The sequence below is a fragment of the Stegostoma tigrinum genome, chromosome 9 (assembly GCF_030684315.1).
Source record: "Stegostoma tigrinum isolate sSteTig4 chromosome 9, sSteTig4.hap1, whole genome shotgun sequence".
In the NCBI taxonomy this organism is placed as follows: domain Eukaryota; kingdom Metazoa; phylum Chordata; class Chondrichthyes; order Orectolobiformes; family Stegostomatidae; genus Stegostoma; species Stegostoma tigrinum.
Window position 1 is genome coordinate 56074945 of NC_081362.1, and position 14503 is coordinate 56089447.

Here is a 14503-nt window from a genome sequence, read left to right on the forward strand (position 1 = left end):
AGCCTCCACCACCTTCTATGTCAGCTCATTCCATATATGCACCACCCTCTGTGAGAAAATGGTGTCCCTTTGGTGTCTTTTAACTCTTACCCCTCTCTCCTTAAAACTATGCCCTCTAGTTTTGAACTCCCCCACCCCAGGAAAAAGACTTTGGCTATTCACCCTATCATGCCCCTCATGATTTTATAAATTTGTATAAGGTCAGCCCTCAGCCTCTGAGGTTCCATGGGTAAAAGCCCACGACTATTCAATCTTTCCCCAGAGCTCAAACCCTGTAGACCTGGCAAGATCCTTCTCAATCCTTTCTGCACACTGTCAGCTTTCACAACCTTTTTCCCATAAAAGGTCGCAATATTCTTAAAGTCATTTGCCAGAAGTGATCTGAAACTGGAAAATGTCTAGGACCATGCCCAGGTGAGTGCAGTCAGTGTTAAATTGATGGGCAGAAATATGGACTTCACTTCTCCTGGTCAGCAAACCATTGATGTCTGTTGAAGGGCCAAATGCACCAATCACGCACTTACAGAGTGTAGTTAAATAATTCACTGCTCTTATTATTGGGACTCTGCATGTCTCATTGTATGCCAGGATGGTACGCCAGTGCTGCACCAGCCACAGAATGTGTGAACACGGCACTGGCATACCCTACTGGTATGCAACGAGACATGCAGAGCTCCAGTAAGCAGAGCTATATAGCAATCTATGTAGCAGCAAACCCAAGAGTATCAGCAAGGCACCACAGAGGCTTAGACAGACGTTGCAGCTAAAGGGTGCAAGGGGGTCACCAGAGGACTAGAGCCTTTTCACCCTCAAATCCATTTCCTGAGGATGAGCAAGGTGCAGTGTGGATGTAGACTCTGCATGCCCTAGTATATTGTGAGTGAACTGTGCCAGCTAATGGAGTAGAACAGGAATGGGAAGCCATGCTTTACATAGAATAGTGCAGCACAGTTCAGACCCTTTAGCCCATGATTTTTTGCCAAACTTTTACCCTAATCTTAAGGTCTATCTAACCGCCACCCCTACCTTATACTCTCATCCATATGCCTTTCTAATAGTCACTTAAATGCCCTAATGAAGCCAACTCCATGACCCTCTCCGGCAATGCATTCCATGCCCCAACCACTCTCTGAGTAAAGAACCTAAATCTGACGTCTCCCCTACATGTACCTCCACTCACTTTAAGACTTAATCTCCTCATAATAGTTACCGCCACCCGAGGAAAACATCTCTGGCTGTCCACTCTATCAATACCTCTGATCATTTTGTACACCTCTATCAAGTCACCTCTCATCCTTTGTCATTCTAAAGAGAAAAGCCCTAGCTCCCTCAATCTTTCCTCATAAGACCTTCCCTCCATTCCAGGCAACATCCTGGTAAATCTCCTCTGTACCTTTTCAAAAGCTTCCACATCTTTCCTGTAATGAGGCGACCAGAACTGGACACAATTCTCCAGATGTGGCCGAACCAGGCTTTTGTGTAGCTGGAGCATAACTTCACGGCTGTTGAACTCAATCCCTCTATTACTGAAAGCTAACACACCGTACACCTTCTTAACAACTCTATCCACCTGGGTGGCAGTTTTCAGGGAACTGTAGACATGAACCCCAAGATCCCTCTGCTCCTCCACACTGCTGAAAATCTTTCTGTTAACCCTGTATTCTGCTTTCAAGTTTGTCCTTCCAAAATGAATCACCTCACACTTTTCAGGGTTAAACCCCATCTGCCTCTTCTCAGTCCAGCTCTGCGTCCTATCAATGTCCCTTTGTAACCTAGAACAGCCCTCTGCACTATCCACAACTCAATCCACCTTCATATCATCCGCAAACTTACTAATCCACCCATCCATTCCTTCATCCAAATCATTTACAAAAATCACAAATAGAAGAGGACCCAGAACAGATCCTTGTGGTACACCACTAGTAACTGAGCACCAGGTTGAATATTTTCCATCCACTAACACTCTTTGTCTTCTAAGGGTCAGCCAGTTCTGAATCCAATCTGCCACATTATCATATGCCCCTATCCCATGCCTCCTTACCTTCAGCATGAGCCTACCATGGGGGACCTTATCAAACACTTTACTTAAATCCATGTATACAACATCCACTGCTCTACTTTCATCCATGTGTTGGGTCACCTCTTCAAAGAATTTTTCTCTGTGACTGTTAAGGTGACAGCTATGTTGAACCCCTATGCAGCGGATTCCTTCCAGAGAGCAACGATCACTCACCAACTCAATGCAATAGAATGGAGACCAATATATCCGTACAAGACCGCACCACTTCATGTTGTTTCTCCACGACAGGGTGAGTGCTGCAGCCTAGGCAGCGGGATTTGGAAATAATGCTAGGTTCCATCAGGCATAAGGTGCTATGGACTGTACAAATGTGGCACTGAGACAACTGTATTACAAGCACAATGGAGTTCATCAATAGGAAGGCCTTTCATTCCATTAATGTTCAGGCGACTTGAGAGCATCATTGACACTTGCTACAGGTAGCCCATCTGATACCCTGACTGCTGCCATGACAACAATATCTGGAGTCCTTTCTTATACCTGTTGTGTTTGAGAGTCCAGATGTCTCACAAAGCAGACAAGATTACCCACAGTGACCAGGGCAGATAACAAAATTACCCAACCCCTCAGTGATGAGCAGATCCATTGCTGTCCATTCATTGAGCAGATGGTAGGAATGCTGATGATGTGGTTCTGCTGCTTGTACTGGTCTGGGAAGCACCTCCAGTTTTGTCCGGATATATCATCCTGATGTGCTATGCTCTGTGCAGCTGAAGAACACCACAAGGGGATAGGACGGATGCCGAGGAACTCAGAGAATGGAAACAATTTCCTGAGGAGGAAGACGAGGACATGGAGCAAGAGGAAGCTCCTGGTGTATGACAGAGTGCTGCTCTACAAGCCTAACTGTTAAGTGGATGGGAGCTGAGTACAACATCCAAGCCTGGACTGCAAAATAGCTGTCAATCATCATGCAACCATTTTGTTTGTATTATGTAGGTGAAATATTGCCTCTGTTCATTTTATTACTGTTTGTTTTTGAAGATTGTAAATAAAAGCTAAGCTTTGGAATTTTCTGAATGGCTCCATTTTACATGATATTGAACAATATTGAACAATGATAAGGTGCTGGGCATTCACTGGGCACTGGGGATAGAGTAGTGAGGATCAATAGAAGGCAATAAAATGCATCGTGGCAGATACTTATCTTAAGACACATCAGAAAAGATGGCGATGAAGATGGGATAGAAGTCTTTTCTTGGATTTAATTTGTGAAATTAAGGATTGAAGAATTTGTGACACACTTTTTCAAACTCCGAAAGATGCTTTTGGGAAACATGACTGATTTGAAGGTTTGCTCCATGATTACATTGTGTTCATAGCACACAGTGAGTCAACACAGTATGTACCAGAGAAAATTCACACTGAATACATATCTGGGGTCAATGGGGCAGTTTGACCCACATAAATATAGGTTTCACATTTGGCTGAAATTGAATAAAATAGGAGATGAGGATAAAAGCAAATATTTTCCTCAGCACAATGGAGCCAGGTGCTCTTGAATGCTGTCCATGACACTCCACCACAGTGGATTTTTCTGAAATTAATGAGATTCTAGACTCATATTATGGCATGACTAAGAATGAGATTGCACTGAGTATTGCATGCTGTGAAAGAAGCTGTTGCCAAAAGAGGCTGTTACAAATTACAAAAAAGTGCTCTCTCATTTGTGTGGGTGTGGCACAAATTTAGAAATCAATTTTACAGGCATGTTCACAGAAAGCTTAAAGAACAATAAATTCAGGCAGTGTTTTTGCACAATGGCAATGCGATGATATGGAAGAATCACTTGCAGTGAAGCAACTGTCACGGAAATGTTTGAAAAAGTTGGTTGCAAATTTCAAGAGCGATTTTTTTTCCCAGCAGGGGGGATTCACTGGATTTTAGTGAGGTCCAGGCCAAAACAGCCAAGTTCACAATTGCAGAGTCAGATTTTTAGATGTTACCCTTGGTATAGAAACTATTTAAATACCCCCATTTCCAATTAAGCCCTGTGCCTATTGGAAATTGGTTAGATTCAATTAGTGTGCAGGAGGAGAGAAGATAATAGTATTTTAGGTTTCAGTAAAGAACTATTTCACAGGCTTGCACCAGTTCAAGGTCATGGTACATCTAAAGCTAGTTCAGGAATCTAGGAAAGCACAGAAATACAGATGATAGGTGTGGAAACAGAAGTTGTTGTCTTTGAATAGGGAGATCAAGAATTGTACTCAGTCAGAAAGCAAGAGATATTGCACATGGAAGATGAGAGCTGTAGCATAAATGTTAACTCTATTCCCAAACCACCAGTGCCAAAGCTGTAGGGGGTTTGAGAAATTACAATTTATGGGTTGACAGATGTGTTGGTAGAAGATACTAGTCTCATTTTAGTTCAGAAGACTTTGAAAAATTTCTGAGTGAGAATAGAATCATGCATACTTGATTATCATATTATTGAGCATTGTATATTGCTGCAGAAAAATGTATAGATTGTGAAGAGGTCTTGGTAGTTATATTTGCTAAGTATCAAGATGGGCAGTAATTTCTATGTTTTTCTTTAACACAGGTTTAACAATTTTATGGTTGCTTACAGAATAATCTCGGTCCATGATAGATACTCACTTTATAGGTTAGTGTCTAAGCCTGCTCCTTGGACAGTGTTTAGTTTGCTTCAATCTAATGCCAATCACAAATAAGAGAGAAACGAGGCAAACAGAAAATGAGTTATGATACATGAGACATCAAACTTTGAGATTTCAGTGCTGGTCAGTTTGTTGAATTGAAACACTGCTGAAGTAATAGGTAGAAGTATTTGAGATAGTGATAATGGGAACTGCAGATGCTGGAGAATCCAAGATAACAAAGTGTGGAGCTGGATGAACACAGCAGGCCCAACAGCATCTCAGGAGCACAAAAGCTGACGTTTCGGGCCTAGACCCTCAATCAGAGAGGGGGATGGGGAGAGGGAACTGGAATAAATAGAGAGAGAGGGGGAGGCGGACCGAGAAGGAGAGAAAACAAGATAGGTAGAGAGGAGAGTATAGGTGCGGAGGTAGGGAGAGGATAGGTCAGTCCAGGGAAGATGGACAGGTCAAGGAGGTGGGATGAGGTGGTAGGTAGGAAATGGAGGTGCGGCTTGAGGTGGGAGGAAGAGATGGGTGAGAGGAAGAACAGGTTAGGGAAGCAGACATAGGCTGGGCTGTTTTTGGGATGCAGTCGGGGAAGGGGAGATTTTCAAGCTTGTGAAGTCCACGTTGATACCATTGGGCTACAGGGTTCCCAAGCGGAATATGAGTTGCTGTTCCTGCAACCTTCGGGTGGCATCATTGTGGCACTGCAGGAGGCCCATGATGGACGTGTCGTCTGAGGAATGGGAGGGGGAGTGGAAATGGTTCGCGACTGGGAGGTGCAGTTGTTTGTTGCGAACCGAGCGGAGGTGTTCTGCAAAGCGGTCCCCAAGCCTCCGCTTGGTTTCCCCAATGTAGAGGAAGCCACACTGGGTGCAATGGATACAATATACCACATTGGCAGATGTGCAGGTGAACATCTGTTTGATATGGAAGGTCATGCTGGGGCCTGGGATAGGGGTGAGGGAGGAGGTGTGGGGGCAAGTGTAGCACTTCCTGTGGTTGCAGGGGAAGGTGCTGGGTGTGGTGGGATTGGAGGGCAGTTTGGAGCGGACAAGGGAGTCGCGGAGAGAGTGGTCTCTCCGGAAGGCAGACGAGGGTGGGGATAGAAAAATGCCTTGGGTGGTGGGGTCGGATTGTAGATGGCGGAAGTGTCAGACGATGATACGTTGTATCCGGAGGTTGGTGGGGTGGTATGTGAGGATGAGGGGGATCCTCTCTGGGCAGTTGTGGCGGGGGCGGGGTGTGAAGGATGTGTTGCGGGAAATGTGGGAGACGCGGTCAAGGGCGTTCTCGACCACTGCGACAACTTGGACATCTGGATGTGCGGCAGTGGAATGCCTCATCCTGGGAGCAGATGTGGCGGAGGCAGAGGAATTGGGAATAGGGGATGGAATGTTTGCAGGAGGGTGGGTGGGAGGAGGTGTATTCTAGGTAGCTGTGGGAGTCAGTGGGCTTGAAATGGGCATCAGTTTCTAGCTGGTTACCTGAGATGGAGACTGAGAGGTCCAGGAAGGTGAGGGATGTGTTGGAGATGGCCCAGATGTACTTGAGGTTGGGGTGGAAGGTGTTGGTAAAGTGGATGAACTGTTCGAGCTCCACTGGGGAGCAAGAAGCGGCGCCAATACAGTCATCAATGTAACGGAGGAAGAGGTGGGGTTTGGGGCCTGTGTAGGTGCGGAAGAGGTAGAAGTATTTGATTTGAGTCGTTATAAAGAGATTAGGGTGCATTTACACATGCAGTGAAGATTGGGAAAGACTCCATCAATATCATTTAGACCATATGCTTAAAAGAGCAAGTCTAACCAAGGATGGAGTGGTGGCTCAGTGGTCAGCACTGCTGCCTCACAACACCAGGGGTCTGGGTTCAATTTCACCCTTGGGTGCCGGTAATGGTGGAATTTGCACATTCTCTCCATGTCTGTGTGGGGTTTCCGCTGGGCACTCCAGTTTCCTCCCGCAGTCCATAGATATGCAAGTTAGGTGGTTTAGCTGTGCTAAATTGCCCATAGTGTCCAGGGATGTGCACGCTAGGTGGATTAGCTATGGGAAATACAGGGATAAGGTAGGGGCTGGATCTAGCTGGGATGATTCTCAGAGAGTTGGTGTGGACTTGATGGGCTGAATGGCCTGCTTACATACTGCAGGAATTCTATGAATGCTGGGGACAAGTCCTGAAGTGTAAATTCCTCCTAAGCACCAGGAAGAAAATGCAAAACACAAAGGAATTGAAGGTTGACTAGTGTTACTGAATCTACAAGTCGAACAAAGTGAGTCAGAGTCTTTGATTGCAAGAATTCAATTAATGTCATGGTAGCAATGGTTAAGTGGAGTTGGTCATCAAAATGAAAGTTCAGAGTTGACATAGTCGAGGATTTTGGAAAAACAGTATCAAGCTGCTGGAAACCGAAAGAGATAGCCATACAGAAAGGAAAATAGGTTAAGAACAACATTGGAGCAAGGACAATTAAATGAATTTTCCAAACAATGTTGGATGATCACTATTCACTACAACATGCACTGATTAACTTTTAGGTTAAAGTAGTTCATCTGCATTTACAAAGGTATTTCACAGTAATTTTGAGAGTTGCACTTTTACACATAGCATCACTCCCAAATCAAGACAAAGGAGGATAAATGATATAATCTTCACAACAAGCACTGTAATGTTAGATTAATACCTAACATATTTTCTCCAACTTTAATAATATAATTTGACAACTATCTTGAATTATTTTGCCCTTTAACAAGCACATCTTCTGATGCATTGCAAGATATTTAACACAAAAATCCATGTAAAGATTTAAGTGTCCTTTTAAGTTGTTGCATGTAAACAGGAACTATAAGCTGCCTATATGTTTGTTTATGATAAAGATCTCCATATATTAAATAACACTAACATAATGTGATTCTCTGCATTAATTAATGAGCGAAGAATAGAGGTAGCAATTGCGTTTGAATGAGAACACTGTTGTTTTTGCCATAAACATAATGGAGTGTTGTGAAACAATTTTGAAGTAGGTATTTTCCACAAGTGTACTGATGCTTTAGAAACTAAATAGGATTATAGCAAAAATGTGCTGACCAATGAGAAATTCTGCTATGATCGCAGTTCATCCAAAGCTAATAGCTTTAAAATTGTTTATTTATTGAGCTACAGTATGCACAGGTAGATTGAAATGTCTGTGAATATATTTTGTAATGTAAGTAGGCATCTGGTTATCTTTTGTCCTCTGTCTGTCCTTTAATCCTCTAGTGCCAATGTTTACTAGTAACTGATTTCTAAAATCATACTGCACAGCATTCAGAAATATCTATGTACTCTCCTGGGTAAACTTGCATCCACACAGAGGTAAATATATTCCATTAAACTATTGAATTTGATGTTAGAGTGCAATGAAGGTTGGGCTCTTCAGAGTTTATCTACTTCGATGTGCGCACTTGTGCATGTGTGTGTTTGAAAAAGCAGTTTTAAACTGTTCAAAAGTTCAAATTCTGATGATTGAAATTCAACATAACAGGCTGCTTTTCTGTATTCCATCATAGATTGAAAAAGTGAGGTACCTGTTGAGTAATAAAATTATGGCAACTTTAGCAATGCCCTAAGCATTCCAGTGATGTAAACCTTGTATTGCATTTAGGAGTGTACAGATCCATTAGCAGATAAAAAAAATATAAATGCAAATGCTTTCTTCTGATTTAATACTACTGTTCAGCTCAAGGAGTGCATTTCTGAAGTGGGGACCTGCATCTCTGAGTGGACTTTAGAGATAGGCAGTTTGTTCCCTGTACATCGCAGCGCACCAACAACAGCAGAAGGTTTACGCCAAATCATTAATGGAGCACAAATCACGAAGATAGCATTATATTGAGAAAGCTCTGTAAGGATCACTTCCACTGTTGTTGGTAACATACTGCAATATAAAAAATGTGAAACTATTATGTTGTGACCGAATCCAAAAACAGAAACCAAAAACATTAGAAATAATTTCATTTTGTGGCCAACTCAAATAAACCTTGAGACATAACCAGAGATGGTGTATGGGTTGTTGGACTGGCGTGTGAATGTTTGATTTTATGGTGCTAACATTTATTGAACAAATTTATCAATGTGCTTGCTTGTAGCTTTCAACATGCTCTGTAGTCCAGAGGAACTACACAGATTGTATCATCTGAGCGCTGCTTAATAAAAATCTGCACGCTGAAAGGAAGTACAGTATTGAGAGGTTTTTGGTCTCCCATTAAACAATATAAAGTTACCTTAACAGGAGATGACATGTACAGAAAGATCACTTAACAGGGATAAATCTGGTTTGTGCCAAGAACCCTAGGCCTTATTTAACAAAAACACACCCAGATAAATTAAACACATATAACATTTTTAGGTAGATCAGTCCAAATACAAGGAAATAGACAGTTACACAAAAAGAAACGTTTTCCTAGACTGTTGCCAAATATTTTGTAGGGAAGTGAAGTTTATTACTAATGCTACACTCTGGAAACCATAGCAAAGAAAGAATCAATTTGGTCCAATTGCCTCACTTCCCTCTGCTGAGAAACTTTCCCTTCCTGTTTTGTAGTGCTGTGACTATCCATTCTTTTTTACCTTGTTGTTGGGCGTCTTGGAGAGAGGAGGAATTGAAGGTTAAAACTGCTGAAAAGCATGGCCTGATGGGATATACCTCAGGATACTGAGGGAGGCAAGGGAGGGGATTGCTTGGGGCTTGTTGGTGATCTTTGGATCTTCTTTAGCCACAGGTGACAACCCAAAAGACTGCAGAATAGCCAATGCAGTTCCTGTCATGATTGAAATGAAATCCTGCCAATGCCTCTTTAGGATGAAAAGGTGTAATAATAACAGACCTTAAACACTACCAGGTCTGCTGAAAGAGGACAAGGCAGGAACCAAAGGGCCTCTACAACCAGAAGTGAAACCTTTTTGAACCAGCTCACAGAAGGAGCTAGCATATTACTCTGGGTAGTAAGTGTGATTGTCCTGAGCAAAGGTTGCCACCAAATACCTGCTGAACTCTCCAGGGCCATCCACAGGTCTCCAAAATGAAGGTGCTAGTAAGGAGCTATGTCAGATGGAAAGGCTTGGATGCATGTATATCTGCAGTGGTGGGGCAGTGCAATGAGCGCCAACAAGGCCAAAAATTGCTGCCAGCAGCTCCCCCTCATCCATTGTAATGGCCAGGTAAACCTTGAACTCGGTAACACGTTGGTTATGCAGGTCCCTTCATGGGTTCAATGTTCTTAGTCATTGTAGACACCCAGTCAAAGAGGTTGGACATGTATACAGCCCATTCATTAAACACTGGGACGACAATAGCAAAACCGCGTTCATCTTTTTCAATACACATTCTTCCGGAATTCTTACTCACAGATAACAGGCCATCATTCACCAGCAGGGAAAATGGATATTCCCTAAAGTTGAATGGGATTCAACAATATGAGGACAGCTCCATTCAATCCATCATCCAATGGCCTGGCAGAAAGAGAAGTCCAAAATTTGAAAATAGCCTTGAGGAAACAGTCCACGTCCTTGTTAGATATACAAGCTGTCACAATTCTTATTTGATTATAGGATCACTTCACATGTAACTACACAGTAGGCACTGGCAGAGTTGCTAACGGATTGAAGACTCCACACCAGGTTAAATCTGATCTCCCCATACTTGGGGATGGAGGGTGAAACGGCATCAGGAACACTAATACCAGGCTCTGCCAAGCGGGAAAGGAAGTTTGCTTCAGGGGATGATATTTGGTGTAAGAACCATCAGAATGGCCCTGCATGAGTAAGAAGGATGGTCGACGCCAAGTCAATTCCAGTGACCTATAATGTTTGCACCTGTGTGATGGTCCTGAACAAGCATGTGAACGAGCCAGAAACTTGCAAATGGCATGGGACCAAAACATGCCCTGCTCCCCAGAGCAGATGTAAAGGCTGCTGGAATTCTGCGGGTTCCCCCTCTTGTCAAGCAAAACTTCTGAATCCACGTTGAACATGACTGATGTAGCTGCATCAAAACTTTTGCTGGCGGAAGAAGGCAGTGAATGTTTACTGAGGTGTTCCTAGAACAAGAGGCGAACCCCCGATGTGTTACACGCCACTTGTATTGCATGCCGAGTCAATTGTTAAAATGCACCAGGAGGCTTTTAAAGAATAAGGACCAGCCTGTGTCCTTAGATGCAGAGGATGAGGGTTCAGTGATTGTAATGAGGCCAGCCAGGTGGACCACATGAAATATGAGTTCCTGATCAGGGCTGTTGGTCTGGTCCAATCAGGGAGCACTGGCTCACAGATAAGGGGGTGTCAGACATCCTGACACACTGGGTGCTGACTCCGACAAGGCTGTGACAGAGCCAAGGACTTTCTATGTATAAATAAAGGGTGACCTGGTGATGAGATACAACCTGTGTGGAATTATTTCTGCTCCTTCGTTTAAGAAGGAATAATCCATGAAATTAAAGGCTGGTGAGCCTTACATCAGTAATAAGAGGTAACAAAGTGTGGAGCTGGATGAACACAGCAGGCCAAGCAGCATTGTAGGGGCACAAAAGCTGACGTTTCATCAGAAATGGGGGAGGGGGAGAGGGTTCTGAAATAAATAGGGAAGACAGGGGGAGGAGGATCAAAGATGGATGGAGGAGAAGATAGGTGGAGAGAGACATGTTAAAGGGGCATGGATGGAGGCTGTAGAGGTGAGTATAGGTGAGGAGGTAGGGAGGAGATAGGTCAGTCTGGGGAGGACGGACAGGTCAAGGGGGTGGGATGAGGTTAGTAGGTAAGAAATAGAGGTGCAGCTTGAGGTGGGAGGAGGGGATAGGTGAGAGGAAGAACAGGTTAGGGAGGTGGGGATGAGCTAGACTGGTTTTGGGATGCCGTAGGGGGATGGGGAGATTTTGAAGCTTGTGAAGTCCACATTGAGTCCCCACCTCCCTAACCTGCCCTTCCTCGCACCTATCCCCTCCTCCCACCTCAAGCTGCAACCCCATTTCCTACCTAATAATATCATCCTGCCCCCTTGACCTGTCCATCCTCCCCGGACTGACCTATGCCCTCCCTACCTCCCCACCCACACTCATCTCTACAGGCTCCATCCCCGACCCTTTAACGTGTCTGTCTCCTCTCCACCTATTTTCTCTTCTATCCATCTTTGATTCTCCACCCCCTCTCTCCGTGTTTATTTCAGAACCCCCTCCCCATCCCCCTTTTCTGATAAAGGGTCTAGGCCAGAAACATCAGCTTTTGTGCTCCTAAGATGCTGCTTGGCCTGCTGTGTTCATCCAGCTCCACACTTTGTTATCTTGGATTCTCCAGCATCTGCAGTTCCCATTATCTCTCTCTTACATCAGTAGCAGTGAAATTATGGTGAAAGATTCTTCGGGAAAGGATCTACTAATATTTGGAAGAGAATCGACTTATTAGGCTTTGTGCACGAGAGGTCTTGTCTCACAAGTTTGAGTTTAGAATGATAGAATCGCCACAGCGTGGAAGCAGGCCATTCAGCCCATGCATTCACACAGGCCCTCCATAGACACTCTCATACAGTGTGTCAAAGCAATGAAGAAGTTTGATAAGGGTGGGACAGTGGATGTTGTATACTGAAAGGGCCGTTGAGGTAAGCTGATCTGGAAGATTAAGTCATATGACAATCACAGTGAGTTGGCAAACTGGTGATAAAATTGGCTTGGTCATAGAAAACAGAGGGTAGTTATGAAGGAAGTCTTTTTTAACTAGAGGTCTGTGACCAGTGGTGTTCCACAGGATCAGTGCTGGGACCTGACTTGTTCCAAATATATATAAATAATTTGGATGAAACTGTAGGTGATCTGATTAGTAAGTTTGCAAATAACATGAAAATTGGTGGTGTTGTGGATAGTGTCAAAGGATTCAGCATGATACAGGTCAGTTGGAAAATTGGGCAGAAAAATAGCAGATGGAATTTAATCTGGACAAGCATGAGGTGCTGCATTTTTAGAGGTCAGTTTTTTTTCTTTATTCATTCATGGGATGAGGGCGTCGCTGACTAGGTAGCATTTATTGCCCAAACCTAATTGCCCAGAGAGCAGTTAAGAGTCACCCACATTACTGTGGGTCTGGAGTCGCATGTAGGCTAGCAGTTTCCTTCCCTAAAGGACATTAGTGAACCAAATGGATTTGTCTAACAATCGGCAACATATTCACGGTTTTCATTAGATTCTTAATTCCAGATATTTTATTCAATTCAAATTCTACCATCTGCTGTGGTGGGATTTGAACCCGGGACCCTAGAACATTATCTGGGTCTCTGAATTAACAGTCCAGCCATAATACCACTAGGCCATCACCTCCCGCTAAATGCAAGAGCAAACTACACAGTGTGCGGCAGGATCTTTGAATTTTTTTGAGGAAATGATGAAGGTGATTGATGAGGGTAGGGCAGTAGATATTGTAAATGGACTTTACTAAAAGATCCCTCATGGTAGGCTGATCCAGAAGCTTAAGTCATATAATATCCACAGTGCGTTGGTAAGTTGGATACAAAATTTAGGAACATCGATTTACAGAGAGGTCTTGGGGTTCCTGTCCATAGTTCTCTGAAAATGGCAACACAAGTCGGAAAGGTAGTAAGGAAGGTGTACAGCATACTTGGCCTCATCAGTTGTGGCACTGGGGAGTAAAAATTGGCAAGTCATATTGCCAATGTATAAACCTTTAGTTTGGCCATATTTGGAGTGTTGCATGCAGTTCAGGCTTCAATCCTATAGGAATGAGCTTTTGGAGAGGGTTCAAAGAGGCTTACTAGGGTGTTGTCTGGATTGTATTGTATTGGCAATAAGGACAGGTTGGACAAATTCAGATTATTTTCACTAAAGCTCCGGAGGCTGAGGAGTGACCTAATGGAAGTTTCTCCAATTAAGAGGTGCATGGATAGGGAGGATAGTCATTTTTTTTCCCCAGGGTGGGTATTTCAAATTCTAGGGGACATACGTTTAAGTTGAGAGAGGAAATGTTTCAAGTAGGGGCAGGTTTTTACATAGAATGTGGTAGGCGCCTGGAATGCACTGCCAGGGAAGGTGGTAGAAGCACATATGATAGCAACTCTTAAGAGGTATTTGGGCAATGTAGTGATTGGAACCAGATTGACCTCGTTGACTACAAAGTCATTGATTGCAGTTGTTAACCTGGGCCAACCAGGAAAGCCCTGGCTGACCAATATAACCAGGAGAATAGAATTCTCTTAGTCCAGGGGACTGGCTCTGAGCTGGCTGGCGGGCGTATGTGTGCAAGGAAATAAAGGGTGACTTGGTGATGGGATACTGGCCTCTGTGCAGTTACTTCAGACAAACAAATGAAAAGGCAGGAATTCAAATAATACAGACCACCTACAGGCAGATGGGATTAGTTTAGAATGGCATCATAGCCAGCATGGTGGGACAAAAGACCTGTTCCCATGCCATACTATTCTGTCCTCTATGTTTGCATATTCTGTCATTTGACTCTCTTATGCGACACATTGCTCAACATCTTCTCAAAATTCAAGTTGGATGATGTTTTAGAGAACTAATAAACTCAGTCATGTGGATCTCTTTTATGCTACAAAAATTCTATTCAGTTTGATGTGCTGCAAAAATAGCTTATTAGTTTTAAACCACTTCACAATTATATTTTTATTGTTTTTCCAATTACTTTATCTATGTCACCATTATACTTCAAAAATCAACCATTGATCACTCTCAATTATTTTGTATCTAAAGCCATTAATAAAACTACTGCAAGAATTGTGAAACTTCTGAGTGAAAACAAGTTACATTGAACAATTGCAGGAAT